This window comes from Tamandua tetradactyla, chromosome 8, assembly GCF_023851605.1.
Source record: "Tamandua tetradactyla isolate mTamTet1 chromosome 8, mTamTet1.pri, whole genome shotgun sequence".
Classification (NCBI taxonomy): domain Eukaryota; kingdom Metazoa; phylum Chordata; class Mammalia; order Pilosa; family Myrmecophagidae; genus Tamandua; species Tamandua tetradactyla.
Genome location: NC_135334.1, coordinates 117,206,383 through 117,230,674, shown reverse-complemented (window position 1 = coordinate 117,230,674; position 24,292 = coordinate 117,206,383). Strand labels below are relative to the sequence as shown.

General features: G+C 36.4%; 1 long non-coding RNA gene and 1 pseudogene across 1 annotated transcript in view; both read left to right on the top strand.

Annotated features, from left to right (window-relative positions):
• Positions 1-24,292, top strand: part of LOC143643761 (uncharacterized) — a 313,677-nt gene that overhangs the window by 209,750 nt on the left and 79,635 nt on the right. The window lies entirely within an intron of this gene.
• LOC143643959 (bcl-2-associated transcription factor 1-like) overlaps positions 1-24,292 on the top strand; it is a 43,163-nt pseudogene that overhangs the window by 17,217 nt on the left and 1,654 nt on the right.

The following is a 24,292-nucleotide window of genomic DNA, read 5'->3' as shown; positions in this document are numbered from 1 at the left end:
GGAATCATCCTGGGGAAAGTTGTTGGAACCCAGAGGCCTGGAGAGAAGGCCAGCAGAGATCATCCTGTGCCTTCCCGCTTAAGAAAGAACCTCAGTTGAATGTTAGCTGCCTTTCCTCTGAAGAACTAACAAAATAAACCCCCTTTTATTAAAAGCCAATCCATCTCTGGTGTATGGCATTCTGGCAGCTAACAAACTAGAACACCTACCTTTGGTTATCTCCGTAGTTCTCAATCCTGACTCCATGTTAGAATCACCTGGAAGACTTTCAGAGCACGCCCAATGCCCTGCCTGTGCCCAGACTAATCATCATCAGTACCTCTGCGGGTGAGACTGAGCATCAGTATAGTTTGAAATCTCTCAAGGTGATTCCAATAGGCAACCAAATTCACACGATGTACCAATGTTCCACCTACTTCTCTACATTCCTTTACTTAGTCCTTTAGTCAATAAATACGTATGGAATGTCTGTTACATGTTAGACATTATGCTGGTCCTAGGAGGTGATAGCAAAATGAGTGATAAATGACAACTATACATCAAGATCTCAACCCAAAATGCTTTACTAATGCTATTTTGTGTCATTTTTTACAAATGCATGAGATAGATATTATGGTAGTATCTTTCAGATGAGGAAGGCCAGGCTCACAAAAGCCAGGATGTCAAGCTAGTGAGCAGGAATTCAAACACCTAGCTCCCAGTCAATGAAAACATGGCTCTTAGGAATTCACTTTAGAGAGGGCCAAGAGGCTGAAAGAAGAGCTGGGAGCAAGGAAGGTATTCTTACTCTCAGAATGTTTCTCAAAATATCCCCCCCCCTTGGATTCCTTTTTTTCTTTCTTTTTTTTTTTTTTTCATAGGGGCTAGGCTTATCTTCTCAAGTATAGTGTAAGATCCTTAAATTCAAGAACCATTTCTGTAATTATAGGGTTGAGCTTTTCTCTTTAGGGCCTAGCATAAGACTGAATTCAAAGTGTGTTATCTGTGTACGTATATAAAACAAAACAGATTAGGTCAGAAAATACTTTTCTCAGAAGAAAGACTATGGTATTAGAGAAAACACTCACAACTTAGGAATCTCTAAGAGTCTCAAAAACAGAAAAGGCATTTCTATTAGAGGGAGGGGTAAGCAGGCCTTAGCAGAAAGGAGGAAGTTGGGTGAGCTAGCAGACATGACCGGGGCTGGGGTGCGGATCTTACAAGAAATGTGCCTAGCTCTGCTCAAGGTCAGCTGATAAAGCGAGCTGTACTATATTTTAGCCCTTTCTCAGGGGCCTGCAGGAGGATTATGTTCACCTTCTATTTCAGTTTATATCCTCATTCTTATCTCCCTCATTCCCCCATAGATATTCACTCTTATATGTATATTACTTGTCTTTCATTCTTCTTTCCATGTTTTCTGAGTATAGGCATACTTAAAATTATTTTTTCTGTGTTTTATATTTACATAAATATTCCAATCTAAATTTTCTTCTTCTTTTATTACTTTTTCATTCACCAGTGCTTTGGAATCTATCCAGGTTGGCAAATATAAATCTCACTCATTAGTTGTGATTGTTTCATCTTATTCCATCATACTCAATTATTCATTTTTACTTTCTACTAAAAATTTCAGTATTCACATCCTCCCAAGCATTTGATTTTTTGAACTTTCATTTTTGCGAATCTGATTAGTATCAAATGCTATTTCACTCTTTAATTGCTGTTTTTCTGATTATTAGAGAGTCCAAACATCTCTTAATATATTTGTTAGTTGTTTTGGTTTCCCTTTGGGTAAAAGGTCTCTTCATATACTTTGTTTATTTTCAATGAGTTTACTGTATTTTCCTTAAAGACTTTCAGAAGTTATTTTTGTACAGTGTTCTTCACTGATGCATAATACTAGCTGGATAATTTCTAGGTGAACATTATTTACCATTATCTTCTAGTCTTTTGTCGCCATTAACAAGTTTGTTGTTAGACTAATTGTTCATTTGATATTACCTATTTTTTTTTTCCTTCTCTAGTTGCTGGCTTTTTTTTTGGAGGGGTGGTGCATGGTCCAGGAATTGAACCTGAGTCTCCTTCATGGAAAGCAGACATTCTACCACTGAACCACCCGTTTTACCATTGTACCACTGAAGCACCCTGCAGTTGCTTTTAAAAACCTCTTTTACCTTTGGCATTTTGTAAACTGATTACATTGCCTTTGGATATGTATTTCTTTTATTTTTTTCTGCTTCAGTTTCTTTATGCTCTTTCATCTGAAAATTCATGCCTTCATCAATTCCTGAAAAAAAAAATATATATATATATATTTATCCATTAGCTGTATATAGCATTTCACCAAAAGGTTTCCATACTCCCCTTTACAAACTCATTTAAACATATGTTGGGTGTCTCATGGGAGATTCCCATTTCCTGAACTTTTGTATTTTTCATCCATTTTACCTCTTTGTGATGGATTATGAGTTACTTTCTCAGTTCTTTTATCCAGTTCACAAAATTTACTTTCGGTAGTATCTAGTTTGATATTTAATAAATAGATAAGTATTTTTTTTTTAATCCATGATTATTTTTATTCCTGGTGAATCTGTTTGGTTCTTAAAAACACTCTGTTCTCTCTTCAGCATCTGGTTCCTTTCTTCTATTTTCTAAGATTCATTTAAGTCTGTAAGCTTTGTAAAGTAACATTTTTGCTTTATGTATTCTTTTTTATTTTATTTTTTCAATTTTTAAATATTTGATTTTATTCCACTTATATTCTATGTCTGCTGAAATTTAATTCATGGTAAGAATTTTCAGTGTTTCATAATATTGAAAAGTGAGATTTTTTTTTTTCTTACTAAGGTTTTATCTGTAGGGATCATTCAAATATAGTTTTGCCAGTACATTTAATAATTGCTCCAATGATATCGTTAGACTTGTCGTAGGTTTAGGCTAAAATTTGGGGTTCTAAGGCTGCATTTAAATGCAGCATGCACCAGCAACAGGTCTGATATCTCAGCAGAAACTATTTTCTCCTCCCCCATCTTGGGTAGTGGCACTTTCCTCATTGGTTTTCTGTACTGGTGGATGGATTTTTCTACTGCTTTTTACTGAAGTTGAAGCCTTTACAGGGTTGCAGCTCTATAGGATTCAAACACCACCTCATGCAGGGTCAATACTTCTCCACTGGTTCTGTATAATTTTTAAACAATACTGCACACCTACTTCCTTCCTCATCCTAAAACCACCACACTTAAGTGCGTCAGCCGCAGCATCAGTTCACATAGTTACGTCTCTGGGTTCCATACCCTCCCACTATTTTGTTGTTTTGGCACCTAAGAATGTCTCTTTTTCTTGTGATGTTATTTTTTTTTAAATAGCAATACTTTATCCAGCATTACTAAGTATGTTGCAAGATTTTTAAATTATCTTTGTCAGCTATTTTACCAAACATAGAGCCATCTCTATGATTATTTGATATCAAGTTTATAATACTAATGTAAAATACCTTAGGTAGCCTTACCTATTTTCTGTATTTTAAAAACATTTATAGATGTTAGAAAGTTTCTGTTCCTTGATCATTTGATGACACAGTTTGATGGGAGGAGCATAGAATTCTAGGGCAATTCCTATTCTATTCCAACAAGAGTTAGGTGAAAATTCTTATTAATGGGAACGCAGCCCTTAATATCATTATATTTGCATGGGGCACCCAGTAAGAACCACACTTGACTGTTTTTGAGGCATTATTTCTCTGGCATTCATTCATTCATTCATTCCTTGAGTTAATATTTATTGAATAACTTACCCTGTGTCTAGTGGTGACATAGTGAAAGACTTATATGCCTCATCTTTATCTTTATTGATGAAGATTATTTGAACTGGACAATTGAGTTATTCCCAAACCTATGTAAAACATTGTACTAATCAATGTTCAAAGCCATACTTACTACCAGATTGCCAATCCAAAGCCTTTCCTACATAAAAATTCTATGGTAAGCACTATATTGTACAGGCCATTGGCTATACAACTTACTGGATTACAGCAAAGGACAATGCATAAGTTTCCCCACAACAAGACTATTTTATATTGTAGCAGATAGTAGTTAAATCATTATTTAGTAATAGTTGTGACATAGTTTATATTCAGCCCCTACTCTAGCACTTTTTTACTGGTTGTTATATACAATGTCTGTTATGAAGAGACCAGAGTCTATTTCAGCTTACTGGTGCCCATGGTCTCCTGTTGAGTGTTTCTATTTTCTCCTATGTTAGGAGAAGCATTACTTGAGATTCCCAGCCATTGCTTCTTCTTCTTCTACCCCTCCCCACTCAAGATAAAAATATAGGTGATTTTGGGTGGGGAACGGTGGCTCAGTGGCAGAATTCTCATCCACCATGCCAGAAAACTGGGTTCAATTCCTGGTGCCTGACCATTTAAATATGTATATACTACAGATATATATATATATATATATATATATATATATATGTAGGTGATTTTACATAGATCAATATGTTAATGCTTGATTTTATGAGAATCGTACTGTCAATACAGCAACCAATTTGTCACTTGTGATTACTGAACCCTTTAAATGTAGCTAGTTAAAACCAAGATATTGATAAGTGTACAATACACATCAGATTTTGAAGAATTTAAAATACCCCATTGATTATTTTTATATTGATTATATGTTGAAATGATATCATTCTGGACATATTGTGTTAAATAAAAGATATCATTAAATGGTTACACCTGTCTCTTTTTACCTATTTTCTTTAAAGTGGCTATTAGAAAATTTAAAATTACAAGTGTGGCTCACATTATATTTCCATTTCACAGCATGGTTTTGGACCTTAGATTTAATCACAGATAATTATAGTTAAGCTCATTCATTCGTAATTTTGTAAGCTGAGGCCTAGTAATAGGAAACAAATTGCACAAGGATATAGAATGAAGTCTACTTGTTGTCAGAGCTTTATAATCTCATGCCTTCTCCCATATTCAGCATTGCTTTTAAGATTACTCCTTATGAACTTCAAAGGGCAGCATATTGACATAAAACTGCTTTGGAGAGATGAAATCATATCTCTTGAATATTGATCATAAAATGTTTTATAAGAGAAAAGAATCATAAATGTTTGTTTCTTACCATTTTCTCTTACCACAGGCTTCAGGAAATAAAATGCATACACAATCTCCCCAATATGAACCTTTGGATTCCTTATTAAAAAGAAATTCAAAAAGCTAACAATAGTATAGTTATTTAGTTCTCTAAATGTAGGAAATTAGACAAGTAAGTAGTCTAAAACTATAGATAACAGCAAATTGAATTACAAATTTGGGATTTGTTTGTATACCTTTTTTGATGGATGGGGTAAGAGTTTTCTTTCATGATTTTGTAATGCATGTTTATTATTTAAATGAATTTGTATTTTCTGGACCCATGCTGATTTACCATTATATATGTGATTTATAATCATGCTTAGTACTCACAAATAATTTGTGATGAACGATGCATCAATATATGTAAATAGTGAATGACTGTGACATGTTTTATAACATACTTGTTAATATAATATGAGATTGGATCTATAAATTTAAAGCCTTTTAAAACCAATGTTGGGCTTAAAGATACAATAGAAATGATCATTCAGAAATGACATGGAAGGTTATTTAGAAGAATTTAAATGCACTATGTGAGAATTGGTTTCATTTGTGATTAGCAGATCCTTCCCCTCCCCCACAGTAGTGGATTTACACCTAATGGTTTTTATCTTTTCACATGAAGAAGGGTGAGCATTCACACTCTACGTTTGCTATGGATGTTCCGTGAAGTCATCAGGAACACAGGTTTCTTACAGTTCTCTGTTCTACCGTACCTAAATTTTAGTCCTTTATCCTCATGATGAAAAATAACAGGTGAAACTCTAGGCATCTAAGTTGTGTTTCAGGAAGCAAAATGGAGGAAGTATAAAGAAATGGATCATCCTTCCTTTTGAGGCTGTGTTGTTGTAATACCATCCAATGATTCCACTTATATCTCATTGTCTAGAACTTAGTCATATGGCGACACCATTATATGAAAACTGGAAAATGTGGTCCTTTAGTTAAGTAGCAAAAACACTGCTAAAGATTGGCATTTTTCTTACCAAAGAATATGACAGAATAGATCTGTGCTGGTTTGAGTCTACTTTTCTATCTTTGTCCTAACTTAACATCCAGGACCAAGGTAGATCCAGTTTTTCTGGGCCCTGAAGCTCATAAAATTTTTAGGGACTCTCATTAAAGAAAAAGAAAAACAAACTAGAAAATTAGAAATACAAAAGTGGGTGCAAAAGCAAGTGTTTATTCCAAATGAAAAAAATAACGACATCAAAATTCTAGAGTCTTAGAGATGCAAGTACTTTTCTTCTGAGCTCTTTTCACGCCATTCACCAGAAATGTTTGTATAAATATGCTTGTAAATATATGTTTGTATAAAAATGTTTGTAAATATACAATTCTAATTGCAATCTCCCTTCTTCTCCCCAACTACAACACTCTACAGGTCTAAGCAACATCCAGCACTGGCTGGGGCCTATGCAAGTGAGGTGTCATAAAGCTTGAGTGTCAACAAATGAACAATAGACCCACTTTTGCCAGCAACCCCACTTTAGAAGTATCTCATGTTAGAAGTCCTGGCTTGTGTGTCTTATGACTTTTCGGCATTTACTATTGACTTCCCAGTAGAATTCATATGATAATGTTCCAGGGTAGGACTCACACTCTGATTTTGACCCACAAGGGTTTGAGTTCTGACTCTGCCAGTTATTAGCTGGGTAAATTTGGGCAAGATTTAACTTCATTGTGATCCAGTTTTCTCATGTACAAAATGGAGACAATAATGATACCACATTATTTAGAATTATTGTAAAGAAAATAAAGGGGGCTATGTATGCAAAGCTGTTAGCACAGAGTCTAGAAAGAAAAAGTGTTCAATATATATGAGTCATTATTATGTTCCTCACCATAACCAACATCATCATTATCTCTTTAAAGTGTTTTTGGCACTGAAGTGTCTGGATAGCTTCTGACTTGCTTATATTGACATAAGTAAACAAGAACACCCAGGATTTTAAAACTAACATTAGAAACATACTAGAGTAGGCAAATTCACAGGGACAGAGAGTAAAATGGAGGTTACCAGGGGCTGTGGAGAAGAGAAATGGGAATTTATTAACTCACAGGTACAGAGTTTCAGTTTGGGTTCATGAAAAATTGGAAATTGGTTGTAAAAACATTGTGAATATAATTAATGCCACTGAGTTGTACAATTATGGATTAAAATGGCAATTTTTAAATATATTATCATGATCTTTAAATTTTCCTGAAATTTGGATAGGCTTTGTAGTTACAAAGCAAGTCCACGTCTACTGTCTCAGCTTACACGGCTGATACTCACCATGGATCTGCTGTTCACCTGGGGCCCTCTGGTTGTTTAATAATAGTACCCATTCTGATTGCACGGTGTCCTTGCCATCCTGTTGAATATTTGGAATATCACTCTTTACAACAATGTCCTCTATTTCAAAACATGAGGAGACTGAAACTAAGAGAAATAACTTGCCCAAAGGCCTACAGATCCCAAGTAGGAGGGCACATTGATTGGGACTGAGCTACTCTCCATAAGAACAAAAATGGCAGCCCTTTAAACATATGGCATAATGTCAGATTATCTTGGGTTTAATAAGTAAAGTTAGGTTATGTCAATTTCATAGATATTTTACAAGGCAATACTTGCACTTTGGTTTCTTTTCATTCTAGCCGAGGTATCACAAATGTGATCAGAACTGATCTAGAATTAAGAGAATTAGAAGAACTGTCTTCTATTTAATGAGAGAGAGGGAATATATTGGGCATGCCTTATGGCAGGCTGAATGGATGATGACCGAGAATTGAGGCAGCTTATTGGAAGAAAGACTTTATACTTCAAAAGGCTTATGCTTCATGAACACACAATTGATGCACTAAGTCCATAACCAGCACTGATATCTTAGCCATCATTATTAATTCCTTTCCTAATAATCCTTTCATCTCCAGTTATAATATACAACAGAGAATTTCATACTAGACATGTAGGGAGCTAGAATGTTACCTTCAAGAATACTTCAGTAGGGAAAAGAATTTAAAGGACAGGTAGAGAATGTCTGACTTTATTGATAACTTACCAAAGCAGGTGCCAGATACTCTCAGGCAGGCTTGATATTGGATTATATTGAACTTGTGATTAAACATCCTTTGAGAAGGGGACTTTATGTCTAAAAGCAAGTTTGGAATATGCTATGAAAGTCACAGGACCATTATCTACCTGGAAGACCATCCCCATCACTTACTAACTCTTGTTTTAGAAAAGTTACTTACTTTTCAGAAACTCAGTGTACACATCTGTTAAAAAAAAAAAAAATAAGGACCTACCTCCAGGTTGATAAACATCCAATGAAGTCATAAATGTGTTGTCTTTTAAACTATAGACTAAGACATGAATATTAGTTGTCACTATGATAATCAGTGCCAGGCCTGATGGCCAGTGTTACAGTTGGCTCTGCCTGAGTATAAATATGCTACATAAGGAAAGGCAAAGAGGATCAGATGACTGCACAGGAAAATCTCCCTTACTCCCCCATTTTTAATTTGCTTCCAGAATTTTGTCTAAAGTTAAGAGGGGCAATATGTTCCACCATAATAAATTGCTTGGATGATTTGATTCCAAAATAGGCCTTCAGCAGGCCAAACAGATCATGTACAACTCTATATGCATAAACAATGTCTTTATTTCTTGAATGGGCACCAGGACTCACCCTGAAAAAAAAGAGAGGGGAAGACCCAGGCAAGACTGGCCCAAATTACCCTACAATGGAGACGCTGAAATTCTGAATAGGCACTCAACATTAGGATCATCAGCCCAAAGACATTTATTAGGAAAAGTTACTTACAGAGAGTCACAGCTACCTCATGATGGACAGTGCGATGGCAGGAAGTTCACCCAAGTATGTCTGCTGTCATCTAGCATCAGGACAACAATTCTATTGGTTATATAGGGCTGAGGAACCAAGGTGGCTAAGTGCCAGGGCCCTGTGTGCAAATACTGGGAAAATATTGTGACATGTATTCCTTTCTCAAAGCAACATGTGCTTGTTTGAGCTGCACTCAAGGTTATAGCTCATGTGTCTCCAGGATGTTGAGGAGGGTATGTCTGAGGAGGAGGGCAGGGGTGAGGTCAATTTTTGTCCAGGTGGGAGATGCTATATGTATTACACACATAATATGTTTCTGTTTCTAAAGAGTAATCTTAGGTAATGTTTCGACCCTTATTTCCTAAGGGGTTCATTGATAGTATTTTTATCTGTGTCCCCACTAAACCAAGGCTATTTCGGAGGCTCGAATTTAAAGTGAATTGTATAAAACCCAGCAAGCAGCCTACAGGTAAAAAGTCAGAGTACCTATGGACCCTTTTAAGTGTTACTAATCCTGGCCACTACAGGCTATTTTTGTTGTTGTTGTTGTTCAGGAAAACATGATCTGCCTGAGATTTTGGTCTACTAACAAAGAGCAAGGTTAGTTTGCTCTTGCAGTGTGTGATGTTAGCTTGTTCTCACAGCTATAAGAACTCTAAGAATAATTTTAGCAATTCATAGCTGAAACATATTGAGTAAATTCATTGTATCTGGAGAAGATCTGTAGTTGGGACAGTTCTAGTTTTGAATTCTTGTCAAGATACTGAAGCTAACTTATGAACAAAAGGACTTAGCTTTCTCCATATCCTGCAGTTTTGCTGCTGATGGTTCTATGTCCAATGTACCTTTATCATTTTGTTTTTTTCTTAAGCAAGACTGACATTATTTTCTAGAACAAAAATAATTGGTCAAATTACCTGCAAGCTTTACATTTTAGTGAGGATGCAAGTGTGATTCTTTTCAGAAACACATTCTTCCCTCTGATATTCAATATTTGCGTGAGGGCATGTTTAGGACGGGAAGTCTAAATGTAGTCTTAGAGATTTACCCTATTCCAGTTAGGCCACTTATAGGGAATCCAAGTTTCCAAGAAGTGGAGAAATTTTTTATCAAGACGAAAATTTTTATTATGGGCTAAGGTATGTTGAAATGTAAAAAGGAATCTCTTTTCTAGTAAAGGTTACAGTGCACCCCAGATTTCACCTCTCAATTCAGTGCATTGTCCTCTGTTCTTTAGATGTATAAAATATCTTGTGTGGCTTTAAAGGAATTATTATTTTCTAGAGGGGAAAACTGTTCCTGGAGAAAAAAAAAATAAAACAAAGCTCTTACTGTTCATCTACTTTCATCACTCTTGGTGAAAGTAAGACCTTTCATCACTTTTGGTGATGAAAGTAGAAGTCTGGAAAAATATTCTTCTTAGCAAAAAATATATAGCTATTATCAAGGGCAGTAAATTTTATAGTAGCAATAAGAATATGATGTGGGAGGTTGGTAAAGGTAATGGCTACAGTATAAGAGAAGAGATGTCATCTCCACTGTTCTGTAATTAGTTCACTGTTAAGTGAAAGCATCATGGGGTGAGACCCTTGATTCCTTGTCATAGTTAGGTATAAATGTGAGTTCATCCAGCAGAGATTTAGATTGAACACAAACATATACAGAGCAGAACATAAATTGGGATGAAGGATTCCTTTGTAAAAGTGCCAAATGGCAGAACCCAGTGGGAAACTGAAATGTGAGGCCCCAACATGAAGTCTTTTGGAAGGTGTTAAGAGCACCCTTGGGACTTGATTGAAGCTTGTTAAAGGGTCTTGTTGATTGGAAGGCACCCCGGTGCTGATAAAAGCTCAAACTTTGCTCCAAAGGAGCCATAAAAGAACAGCAGCAACAATAAGGCTTGGGGGAAGAGGGGTAATTCAAAAGAGGAAAACAAAGAGCAGCACTCTCCAGGCTCTTCATTTGAAAAGTCAGCTGCCTTGAAAGGTTCCCAATACTGACCCATTGGCTTGAAATCTGAAAGCAAGGAAATATAGGTCTCCAAGAATTATCTTACTGTGAGAATGAGACTGCAAAACATTTGCTTTGGCTCTTATCACATTTTAGCTTTATTGTTGCTTTAATAAAAAGAAAACTCTTGCGTTTCTAGCAGTCTACTTCCTGAACTCTTAAAACCTCATTCAAGACCAAAACCTGATTAATGGCTTTTGTGAATTCTGCTTGGGGATGGTTATTAGAAGAAAGCAGAAGGATGGATGAATGGATGGATTCATTCATTCATTCATTCATTTTTTTCAGCAATACAATAAATTGGCCTAAAGAAAATCTGTCAAGAAAGTGGTTTGACCCCATTAGAACAGAGAGCAACTCAGAGCTCACCATCTATGCAGGATTTATATTTGCTTTTAAAGCACAATGACCACAGGGGCTTGAGCCAGGAGTATGGAGGTTAAGCCCATTGAACCAAGGGTCAAAACTAAGAAGCTTGTCCTTAAACGTTACCATCTGATGCTCTATCTGCTCCTGGTATACTTCTTCCTTGAAAACAAAAACTGAAAATCAATTCATTTTGCGCCACGGATTTTACAACCTTTCTCCACAGAATCTTAGCTTTGGGAAAAATATAAATTAATAGTAAATGAAATAGAGAAAAAACTCTCTAGCCTGTATTCCATTGGGTCATGATTTTTTAAATATAAGTAAAACAGAACTCTTAATTTATGACTGAGAGTCCTCCAAAGCATGGTTTCTCCTTTTCTTACCCATATTTTCTTTTCTCATTACCTAATGGTGAGCAACAGCATTTTGCACAGATAATGATATTAAAATATAGTTTTAGTGGCTGAGAGATTTCAAGGTTATTCTTATGCATTTTATAGATATCCCCTTTTTGGTTTAAGTTATATTAGAGAGACTAGAAGGAAATGACTGAAACTGTAGAGCTGTGTTCCAGTAGCCATGTTTCTTGAAGATGATTGTATAATGTTATAGCTTTTGCAATGTGACTGTGTGATTGTGAAAATCTTGTGTCTGATGCTCCTTTTATCTATGGTATGGACAGATAAGTAAAAAAATATGGATTAAAATAATTAATAAGGAGAACAAATGTTAAAATAAATTAGGGAGATGGAAATATTATTGGCCAATGAGAGTGAGGGATCAGGGGTATGGTATGTATGAGTTTTTTTCTTTTTTCTTTTTATTTCTTTTTCTGGAGTGATGCAAATGTTCTAAGAAATGATCACAGTGATGATATTGTGAGCCACTGATTGTATACCATGTATGGAATGTTTGTATGTTAAGAATGCTTCTGTTTAAATATTGTTTAGCAACGAAAATATTAAAAATAAAAAAGTATACAGTCAATAGACTGTGTGAAAATAATACATTAGTGTGAGAATAATTAACATAGCAGAATGGTGTACAAATGCAGTGGAAAGGGTAGTTTAGAGTCATGTGTATCACCAGAAGGAAAGTTGGAGGTTAAAACATGGAAATGTGAAACACAGTGAATCTTGTGGTAGGCAATGCCCATGATTAATCATGCAAATTTTAAAAAAAGTTCTTTCCTGAACTAAAGCAGATGTATGACATTATTATAACGAATTATTAAAAGAGGGGTATATGGAGAAGAAATGTACCTATTACCAACTATGGACTGTAGATAACAGTAATATTTTAATATTCTTTCAGCAGCAATACCAAAAATATCACAACAGATCTAAAACATGGGGGGATAAGGAGATGGGAGGATTTTTTATTTTTAATTTGTGTTCTGGAGTAATGAAAATGTTCTGAATTTGATCATGAGGCTGTATGCACAATTACGTGATGATACTGTGAACCAGTGATTGCATATATTGGATGGTTTCTGTGCTATGTGAATATATCTCAATAAAATTGCATTTTAAAAAAGACCTAGGGCAGGTCACAGTGGCTCAGCAGGCAGAGTTCTCATCTGCCATGCCGGAGACCCAGCTTTGATTCCTAGTACCTGCCCATGCAAAAAAAAAAAAAAGAAAAATTGGTCTCTGAAGCCACAATAAATATAATGTGTGATTTACTTTACAAGGAAATGAGAACTAAGTGCCAAATATCATTTATAAGCATATTTATAACTAGAAAGGACTATAGAGATCAGATCAATGTCATCAGAATCACCTGGGAATCTTTAAAAAATGACTTTATCATAGTCTCACCTCTCAAAATTCTGATAACTTAATTTTTGGAAGAGTCCAGATCTGGGTATATATATTTTTAAATGTACTTGGGTTATTGTGATGAATCCGCATTCAGGATTAATCACAGATGGGGAATTGTTCTAGTAGTCTATTGCTGCATAAGAAATCACCCCAACTGAGCCGCTTAAAAGAACATATATTGATTGTCGGTCAGAAGGAGAAATGACTAAAGATATGTCAACCCTCTCCAATTCGGGTGTCCAGGTCACCAAAAGAACACCCAGAACTGGACGGAAACATGTTTTATAAGCATAGAGAAGAGACAGGGCAAGATCAGCTCCACTAGTGGGTATTAGTTCTTCATAGAGAGAGCCTCAAACCATGGCCTACACAGGAAGATGCTCTATGAGCAGCACCCCTCCCTTGTTTTTGTGTATGGTGGTGGAGGAATTCCCTTTCAGGAAGAGAGACATCACCAGGGTGTGAGCTAGGTGTCCTAAAGCATGCCTACCAGAGTTCCACATCTCCAGTGAATTTTTACACATGCTTGGGACAATAGGGGTAGGGTTATACCACCAGCCCCTTTATCTTCTGGGATTGTGTTTAGTCCTACCAGGCAGTTTGTATTTGTGTGTCCTAGGGAAAGGCATCAGGCTATACTGGGACTGTCCCCTACATATTTATTATCTCATAGTCTTGTGAGTCAGGAGTCCAGGCACAGTGTGACTCAGGGTCTATAAAGGCTGCAAACACAGAGACAGTCGGACTGTTCCTTTCTGAAGTGTGAGGTCTTCTTCAGAGCTCTTGTGGTTGTTGGTAGAATTCAGTTCCTTGAGGTCCTAGGAACTGAGGTTCTCTTTTTCTCCCTGGCTGTCAGTCAGGGGCCCTTCTAGCTCCTAGATGCCTCTGCCAGTCCTTGCCTTGAGGCCTTTCACAGAAACCTGTGAAGGGCCTCTCACAATATGGCCGCTTACTTCTTTTCTTGTGCCCAGCTGGAGAATCTCTCACTAGAGTCCACTAAGTCCTAATGTAACATAATCATGGGAATGACCATCCCATCACCTTTGCCATGTTTTGTTGGGTAGAAGCAAGTCACAGATTATACTCACACCCTTAGGGAAAAGATTAGACGAGCCTACACCTCAGAGTTTGTCCACCACAAGTAAGGTTCAAGGACATCAGCTGACCAGTTCAATATATTTAATTAATTAGTGGAAGAACTAAGACAAAGACCCAGGTTTTCTATAATCTAGTGGCCTTTCAAATTGAAAACAAAAGTAAAAGCAAAATCTTTTTATTTTTTTTTAATATGGAATTCATAGTTAAATTCTGGTATAATATTTCTGCATTTTATTTGAGCTCTGTATAGAATGTAAAAAATCAGTTATGGTTTGTTCATTTCCTGCTTATCACCTAGGTAAAGTATCTGGGTAAAAATGCTAAGTAATTAATTAAAGAGAATCTCTGGCTCTAACATATGGTGGTAGGTTAAGAATATTAATTTCTGCTAGGGTCTGATTTTTATAGTGACTATCACCACATTTTGAATAACTGAAATTGTTCATTTTATAAACATTGGACCTAAAGGATAGTTAACTATTTGGCAAAAACCTTGGATGACAATTTAAATTAAAGTGTTTTCCCAATCTTAGTATTTTTACAGTTACTTATTTTTGTTATTTTGGATTTAGCATTTCTGAAATATTTGGAGGATGCTGATTTTAATTGACACCTGCCTGGAATAACCTGCACAACTCTAAATTTTAGCCTGATTACTATCTGTTTCTAAATCTCCAAAGTCTCCTAATTTTCCACTTGGGGTCTCCATTCAATATCTATTTTTTTCTTTGTTTAAGATTATTCCATCCCAACACACCATTAACAATCATGTGCTTTTCTAATGGAGTTTGAGATATGTCAATTATTCTATAGCAACATTAGTTCATTTAAGTATAGATAACATTAAGAACCATTCTCCCCTCTTCTCAAAGACTAGTTTCTAGAGCAAGTTCACCTAATTTGATTAAAAAGGTATTTTTCTGACATTGCTAACACATAGACATCTGAATACCTAGCACCCAGGTATGCCAATAGCTTCCATTTTGTCAAATTTGTTTTATATTCCTCTTTGGAAAGAAATAGAATTTTGTAGATACAGTTGATTCCTCACTACCACAACTAGCACTTGCCTTCCTTACCTGGTAAAGATAACCTGGGAAGAGGTAATCACAATCTTGAAGTGTGTGTGTATCTTTATCACACGTACTTTTATAATTCCATACCATATAAATGTTCCTGTAAAGCTATATTGTATTATTTTATGTGCTTTTGCATTTGCATGCATTTTTATAGATTTTTTCCAATTTGCTTAACATTATTTCTAGTTGTGAAATTTTGCATGGTAATACATGAGTATCTAGTTCATTTATTTTTATTGCTGAATAGTATTCCATTACACAATGTGGTAGGTTGAATTATGTACCCAATTTAGACATATTCCATGTCTTGATGCATTCCTATGGTTGTGAGCCCATTGTAAATAGCATCTCTTGAAGATGTTATCTTAATTAGTATGTGGGCCAACTGAATGTGGTTAAGCCATAATCCAGATTACTGAAATCCTTTATAAACAGATGAAATTCAGACACAGAGAGAGAAAGCCATGGGGAAGAGCTGAAAGCAGGAAGAAAGGAGGGGACATCACCATGTGGCAGGAAAGTCAAGGAAACCAAGGATTGCCAGGCAGCCAGAAAGCTACTGACTCCAAAATGAAGCATCTTCCAGCCTCCAAAACTATGAGAAGATCAATTCCCATTGTGTAATCCAATCCATTGTGCAGTATTTCTAACTGTAACCTAGCAAATCTATTACACTTAACTATATCATGGATTATTTATTCATTTTCTAATTGAAGGCATTCAATTGTTTACCATTTCTCATGATTATAAAAAATGCTTTAGTGAACATCTCTATAAATGTCTTCATGTACTTATGTGGGAGAGTTTCTTTGGAGAAGGTACTTTTAAACTCTTTTTACTTTAACTCACTTGAGATGCAGGTTCTGCACACATGTATACATACCTATATATTAAATAATGCTTTCTTTTTTAATATTATAGAATATATATATATTATGTACACATATGAATACATATATAGAGACACGAAACATATGAATATGGTTTACTCGGATAATTTTTATTCTATTCTATCTTATTTCTTACAGATAAAAACTTCAGGTAAAGATCCTCTAAATTAACTGGGTGACCAATTAAAGGATTGTAATCATCACTATGAAAAATGCTGCTCCTTGTTATATACCTAACAGTGGAATTATTGTAGGAAATGGTATCTTCAACTTCCTGATATTATCAACTTACGGTTTATTTAAAGGGGTATAACAATTTTCACTCTCACCATTGGCATAAATGAGTTCTTATTCTCTGCATCTTCAGTTCTCAAACAGTCCTTATCTGGTTTTGGTGAGATACTAATAGGCATTGAAATCAGCAAGTGCCGGTAGGCCTTGGTTAGACCCATTGCACTGAAAATGTCCACAAACCTTACAACACAGTAAGAAATGGAATGTAGAATTATCTAACTGTAGGTGACAGGTATTCCAATAGATGTGCCTTCTACCACATCCTTAATAATATAAAAGACAATAAACCCAGGACTCTGGGTTCTTCGTAATTTGATGGCTTCCTTACTTTATTGGAATTGCTGAAACCACAAAATTTGGACAACTTTGCAGGCAGAACAAAATGGAAGACTTCAAAAATCTGCATTAATTGACTTATACTCTTGAGCCCCTGAATATTATTTTTATGACTTATTTGAAGATTCCTTATTAATTCAAATTGAAAACACCCTACCACAAGTAGAGTCATCATCTTCACCAATATTCAAAGCCAGAATCAAGTTTTGTTGCCTGACATAGTTTCCTGGTTTTGTCCATTCTTTGTTACTTGAGGGTTTAAATAATTTGCCTATAAAATCACTAGACCTGGTGTTTGCTTGGTTTGAGGGGGAAATACAGGAATAGGGTAGTGAGGTGGGAGTGTTGACTGGGGAGTAGATTGCTTAATACTGACTCAAACTCTTTAAGTGGTGTTAATATACTCAGTTTTATGATATATTTTAGTCAGTTTGGGTATTTTATATAATTTTTAATTTTTATTTTATTAGAGAAGTTGTAGGCTTATAGAAAAATCACTCATGAAACACAGTTTCCATATACCATATTTGTTTTAAGAGTTCTCTTTCGCCAAACTTTCTAATATTTTGGTGTAGAATTGTTCCTAGTATCCTACTACAATGTTTAAATATCAGTTTTGGCTCTAATTATTGCCTGTTTTCATTCCAAATACTGTTTTTTTTTTAATTATATTAAATGGTTCCTTGCCATTATTTGTCTTTTCATGGTACCAGCTGCAATTTTGCTGAAAAAAAATCTGTGTTCTCTTCATTGTTGTTGTTGTTTGCTTTAATTTTTACATTCTTCCCAACCTCTTTGGCTGTATTCATGTCCTCTCTTCTTTTTTAAATCGAGCTTCTTTAGTCAAGCACAGAGCCCACTATTTTGTGATACACTATATTTTCTCTTTTATAATATACACATTTAAAGCTTAATTTGTTCTCAAATACACTCTTGTCGTTGCATCCCTCAAGTGTTGAGATATATCAGTTCTAAGTATTTCATAAATCAGTTCTAATCTCTCTTATTGATGCATGACAATTGACTTGTGTTCTCCCTATATATCCATTAGGTCAGGTTCATTCATTGGATTTAAATTTTCTACAACCTTTATAATTTTGATCAGACAAAATCAAGGGAATTGAAACTAGGTTTAGTTTTGCTCAGAATCTCTATGATTCCCTTACACTTGTTGTTGCTATTTTCCTTAATTTCTGCCATCATCCTGACGTTTACTGTCAATGACTGAGAGAGAGGTATGTTAGAATCTTCCACAATGATTATGGGATTAGGTATTTCTCCTTTTATTTCTGTCATCTTTATTTTTATATATTCAGAGATCATGTTAGCAGCCTTCAGATTCAGAAATGTTACCTCTTTCAGTTGTGTAACTTTAGGATTTTTAGAGCTTTCCTCTACTGCTATTGCCTTTTTCCTGTCTCTGTTTGGAAATGTGTTAATTTAGCTCCTGAGCTGACCCCACTGGCTTCATTGCCTATCTCTTCCACCTGCCCCATCCCCATTTGGGTTCTCTTCAAACCTGTGTATTTGTTGTTTTCATCATTTCTGTTTTTCAATTTATAACCAACATTTCTATCTGTTTTGTTATGAGAGGTATGCTTGGTTATCTGCCTGCTCTGTGGCCAGAATCAGAAATCCACAGTAGGATTCCTTACCCCAAGCGAGGACTTAACATTCTAATGAAATAATCTTACCTAAATGGCTTTTAGCCCAAATAAAACAAGATAAATAAATACATAAAACAATAACAACGCAAAGGCAATATTGCATTCCTATTTTTTAAGACAGCTGATTCACTAAATTATTGGATAATGGGGACTTCATTGCTACTGTTACCACTACCACCGACTATTACTATTTCTACCAATAATAATAATATGCTACCTACATTTTTTTTTTGGTATGCTGTGTGGCAGGGTCACCACTCATTATTTTTTCCATGTGAGTATCCTGCTATTGCAGCACCATTTGTTGCGTTTTTTGTTTGTTTGGTTGTTTTTTGTTTTGTTTTGTTTTTGCTTATTTTTTGGGGGTGGGGTGTGAGGTGGGGGAAAGTGCAAGGACTGGGAATCAAACCCAGGTCTCCCGCATGGCCGGTGAGAATTCTACCACTGAACTACCCTCACACCTCTACTACCTACTCTTGAGAGTGCTCTCAAGGTACTAACTAACTTAATCTTCATACCAACACTGTAAGATAGATGCAGTTATGATTCTCATTTTACAAATAAAGAATCACTGAGGAAGAAAGTGTGTATAACTTGCCCAAGTTCATGTAATTGCTAAATAAAAGAACCAGGATCTGAGCCCAGGCATTTAGACAGTCCACTGTATTTAGAGAGGTTCCTGCTTTGAAAAGAACCCAGACTGAAGTCTCCAGTCAATTCCCTTCCCTTGGGCAGGGAGTGCATGGAGCTAATTTTCCTACTTACAGCCCCAGCCCCTTCTAGATTAGTAGCCACCAGGGACAGAAGGTGATTATTTCATGTGCATGTTTCACAGCAGAATATATAGCAGCTGACACTCACAGAATGTTTGCTGGACAGGTGAAAAATAATAATTAACATTAATTGTGTATTTATCATTTGTCAGAAATGGTGCTTTTGCCTTTTCATGCTTCCCTCAGTTGTGACAATGACGCTTTTAGTTAAAATACCATTATTATCCCCTTTTACAGATGAGAAAACAGGTCAGGGAGTAGCTGGCTCAAAGTGACAATGTCAGTGATTGAAAGAGCCTGGTTTGAACTAAAGCAGTATGACTCAATAATGGATGCAGATGATTGTAATATTATTTTGCCTCTCAACAAATAAGTAGATATTTGAATGAAAAACAAATGGTCGTAATTTTCCTCATCCAGATATTTTAGTCAAAGCAATTGTTGGATTTGACAATCATTTCTTGCACACCTTATTTTGATTCTTTTCTAGGTCAGTGGGATTTGAACATCTAATTGCAGAAACAAAAACATATTTGAACTTAGATTTTCTTTCAAAAAACATATTATAAAAAGACAATGGACTGTAGAAACGAAAGAAAAACACTGACTTCAGTCCCTTTTCTGAAATCAATAAAATAACACATTTGCTATTCAATGTTATTTATGATTATATTTTAGGCTTCTGATTGAAGATGCCAGATGTGATATTGTCATTATAAATATAATAATTCAGCTTTTGACTGTATGTATATGTCAAAAGTCCAGTTGAGATTTGAATGCTGGTGACATAGATGTAATAAAAAAAACGCCCCTTATTCATTTATACTCACTAAAATAATATTTGAAGATAAGACATTCCCTTTTCCTATGGTTGATAATTTAGGTCTTATGGTTCTCTATTAAATTTATTATCTGTTGAGATATAATTTGCAAAGATTCTGTCTTCCATTAGTGTCTTTGCTTTGGCTTTCATTATAAATTATAAGTATTTACAGTCAAATGGTGAAAAAATACACTTGCGGAAATAATCGTATTAAATGGGTCATAGCAACTATGGTTTGAAAAGGGACTAGACAAATGTGCAAGAGATGATAGCATTTATTGATGGTAACACTTGAATCCTGTGAGAATGTCAGTGTCTTCAGGGCTCTAGAAATCATGGGGAAGTCCCTTTATCCACCCTTTTCCCTGCTATATATATATGGGAGAATCAGCAGCATCACATGGCAAAATGCACACGTAGTTAGAGTCATAAAAGTTGGCCCCTTGTTAGAATGGGGCCCAATGACAGCCCTGCTGCCACATGGAACAGAGATGAGAAAAGTCATACCTATGTATGCATCAGTACAGTAGTATAGTATTTAAGCATTATGCTGAAGCCTTTAATGCAACTCTTGATTTTCTTATCAAGACTGGATGATAGATAGGCAGGGTGGAGGGTAGGTGTTTTGAACTCTATATTACCTTTGAGCTTTGAAGCCACAATCATCCACTCTCAGACTACAAATACCATACTCTTCTCTTTATATGAAAACCACACATAAAAGAGAGCTATATTTTGATATATACTACAAGATATCTTCCTTTATTTTAACAATGTAATTTTTCAGGTGCAATAACTTCTGACACCAACTGTAATGTAGGTCCTATTCTTAACAGCCTGGATATAGACTAAGTTCACAGGTTAAGTAAGGTTGTAGTCCATGCAAGACTACTCAATCTTCAGACAGCAGCTATATATTTTGGTTTCCCAGGTCACCCTCATTCTGACCACCTGACTACAGATTTGTGGGCTCCCACCCCGCCCCTGAGCTTGGATAAATTGGCAGAATGGTGACACACAGAACTGAAGAAAGTACTGTACTTACCATTACAGTCTTGTGGGGGGTTTTTGTTCATTTTTAATAGTAAAAAAGCTACAAATCAGGATGAGCCAAAAGAATGGACTGGAGGTCTGGACTCTGTGGAATGAGGAACCATCAAGCTCCCAGCACATCAACATATATTATCAATCAGGGAAGCTTGTCTGAGATTGGGTGTCCAGAGTTTTTATTAGGGCTTCATTTGATGGTCATGATTGAATGAATCAAGGCCTAAGAGGTTGACCTCAGTCTCTGGCCCCCATCCTCCTCAGAGGTCCGTCTGATGTGCCGTGGCTTAAAGTTCCAACTCTCTGTGATTGTTCTGTTGAGTGTGGACACCCCCGACCCTAAGCCTGCCCATTTGCTGCCCCCACCCTGAGTTATCTTGTTAGCTAAACTATCCAATATGGCCCAAACAGCCCACCAAGAATAGCAAATATCATGGGAATCCCAAAGATTTACACGATATTACCCACCAATCTGGGACAAAGAACAGTCAAATTCTTTATTCTGTAACACAGATAATATTAGCCTTTTGACTCAGGCACTTGGAAAGTTTACAGTAAGGATGTACATCTAAAGAATTATCAACTTGCACCCTAATTCCTTTTGAAAAATCTGGTATTATTATTTACTATGTCTTACCCTTGCTTTTTGACCTTAATCCCGTTAAATTAATATCATAGGTATAGTTGGTTAGAAGGCTGAATGAGAGTTTTCTTATTGCCTCTATATGAAACAACACTTTCTTTGAAGCATGTTACTCTGTGTAGCACATGTTCACATGTAAACACTTCGAGTTAATTTTATAAGGAAAGTACAGCTTCGAACAATCATTAGATTAATTAATTTCTTTCCTTCCTTCCTTTCTTTCTTTCAAGATCTATGGTATAATTGGAAAAGAGCATGGAGACTGATGTAAGGTTTGGGTTTTAACACTTATAAAACCACTTAATAGCCGTGTGACCTTAGTCCTACCTTGTAACTTCACTAAACATCAGTTTCTTCATGTTTGAAGTGATGCACTCCAGGCAGATCCTTTTATGTTGTCTTCGAAATTATATGGGACAAGAGATATAAAGATACCCTTTTATACTCCTTGCTTGAAAGCTCTAAGGTATCCAAAACAATGCCTGCTAAATGAAAATAAAAGCAAAAATGTTTAAAATGCACTATCTGTGGGAGATTAACTATAAAGTTAAGTTTCTTTAGAGTGCATTTCTATCAGTCAGTTTTAAACACAAGCTGCAATTCAACATTGTTCTATTCACTAAATTCTCTAGGGGATCCTGTTTTCCAGGCAGCAGTTTGACAAATTGGGTGGCCTCATGTTATAGGACTTATTTTTTAACAAAGGAATCAACAGCTCATCCAAGTACCTTTGACTCTAGAGGGAAATAACACTTTAGGTGGAAACCTGTAATACATTTGGACATCTGCATAATGATTGAAATTAGCATAGGTTTACACAGTACACAGCTCGATTAGAATTTTGATGCCTTGGAAAGGAACAGAAGGTTGTAAATTTCCTGAGTGAATAAGCGAACATCTCTGGAGGATGAGAAGGCCTGAAATAAAATTGGCCCGATATGAGAGGCGTACTGTGAATGGCTGAAAGGACAGTAAAAATTTCATCAAACAACTAATGTATTGTTTTTTCCCCGAAACAAAAAGTCAAGGAAAACTGCTTCTTCTGTGATTCAAGCACTATTACCATTTACGGAATGCTGATAGCAGGTACCTCCCTGTTCTTGTTGAGAGGGGAAGTAGAATAGTAAGAACCAGGCAGGTCTGAGCATTTCTGGTGAAGTAAACTACCTTTGGGCCATTTATAGTCCCAGTCTGGAAAACTTTTGGTGCGACACTATCATGAGCCATAAAGTCAAGCAGAGCCTATGTGTGGTAGAGGACAGTCTTAGCACACCTGCTAAGACTGGTCACTGGATACCTAGGGCCATAGTTTCTTCAAGGAAATATTTGTGCAGAAGGCGAGGTGGAAAGTCAGGAAAAGAGAGAGAGGGCAAAATTGGAAGAAGAGCAAAAGGAGCATAGAGAAGGCGAGGAGAGACAAGAAGGGAATAAATGTAGGTTTGGGAGTGGCATGGGCAGGAAAAGAAAGAAAATAATAGTGTCTGTCAGAAGGAGACACCTAAAGAGATGTCAACACACTCCAGTAGAGGTGTCAGTTTCACCAATAAAAGCAGGATTCACACAGGCTCCAACTGAAAGATGTTTTACTCTCATAGAAGAGAGACAGAGCCAAGTCAGCTGCAGTAGTGGGCAGTGGGTCTCCAGAGTCAGCCGGTCCCAATGCATGGCTGAAGTAGTGAGATATGTGATGCACAGCACCCCTCTCTAGTATTCAGGTGCTGCTGCAATGGAGGAACCCCACTTCCTGCCTGCCTGAGACAGGTATACCACGGGGGTGTGAGCTGGAGTCTTTGTGGTGCCTAAGAGAGTCCGACTCTCTCTGGTGAATGTTTGCTTATGTTTGAGACCCTAGAGGAAGGAATGAACCTGCAGGCTCCTTATCTATGAGGGGTTTGGGTTTCATACCACCAGGCCAATCCACCTGGTCCTGAGCACAAGATGTATTTGTAGGTCCCAGGGAAACACAGCAGGTGTGCTAAGACTGTCCCCTACCATACATAGGATCTGCTTGACTTTTATGGCTCATGATCATGTGGCACCAAAAGTTTTCCAGACTGGGATTATAAATGGCCCAAAGGTAGCTTACTTTACCAGAAATGCTCAGACATGCCCGGTTCTTCAGCAACACCCCACAGATGGAGATAAGAAGAAAGATCTCCTCTCCAGACTGACAATGGGGAACTGTACTTGAATTTGTGAGCAGAGGGTGATTTAAGTACAAATTGTTCAGGACAGTGGGTTTCTATAGAGGCTTTCAAACTCAATGGGCCACAGCAGAGCACAGAAAAACAGTGGCAGTGTTGAACTTTACTGAAACCCTGAGATCCTGGACAACAGTGAAGGTTGAAAAATCCCCCTACCCTCTGTTTTCCAGAAAATGACCTACTCTAAAATACTACCTTCCCTATGTGATAAGACTCATGATAGCCCACTTTCAACCTACTTCCCCATTTCCCCACATCCAGTTCTTTCTAGC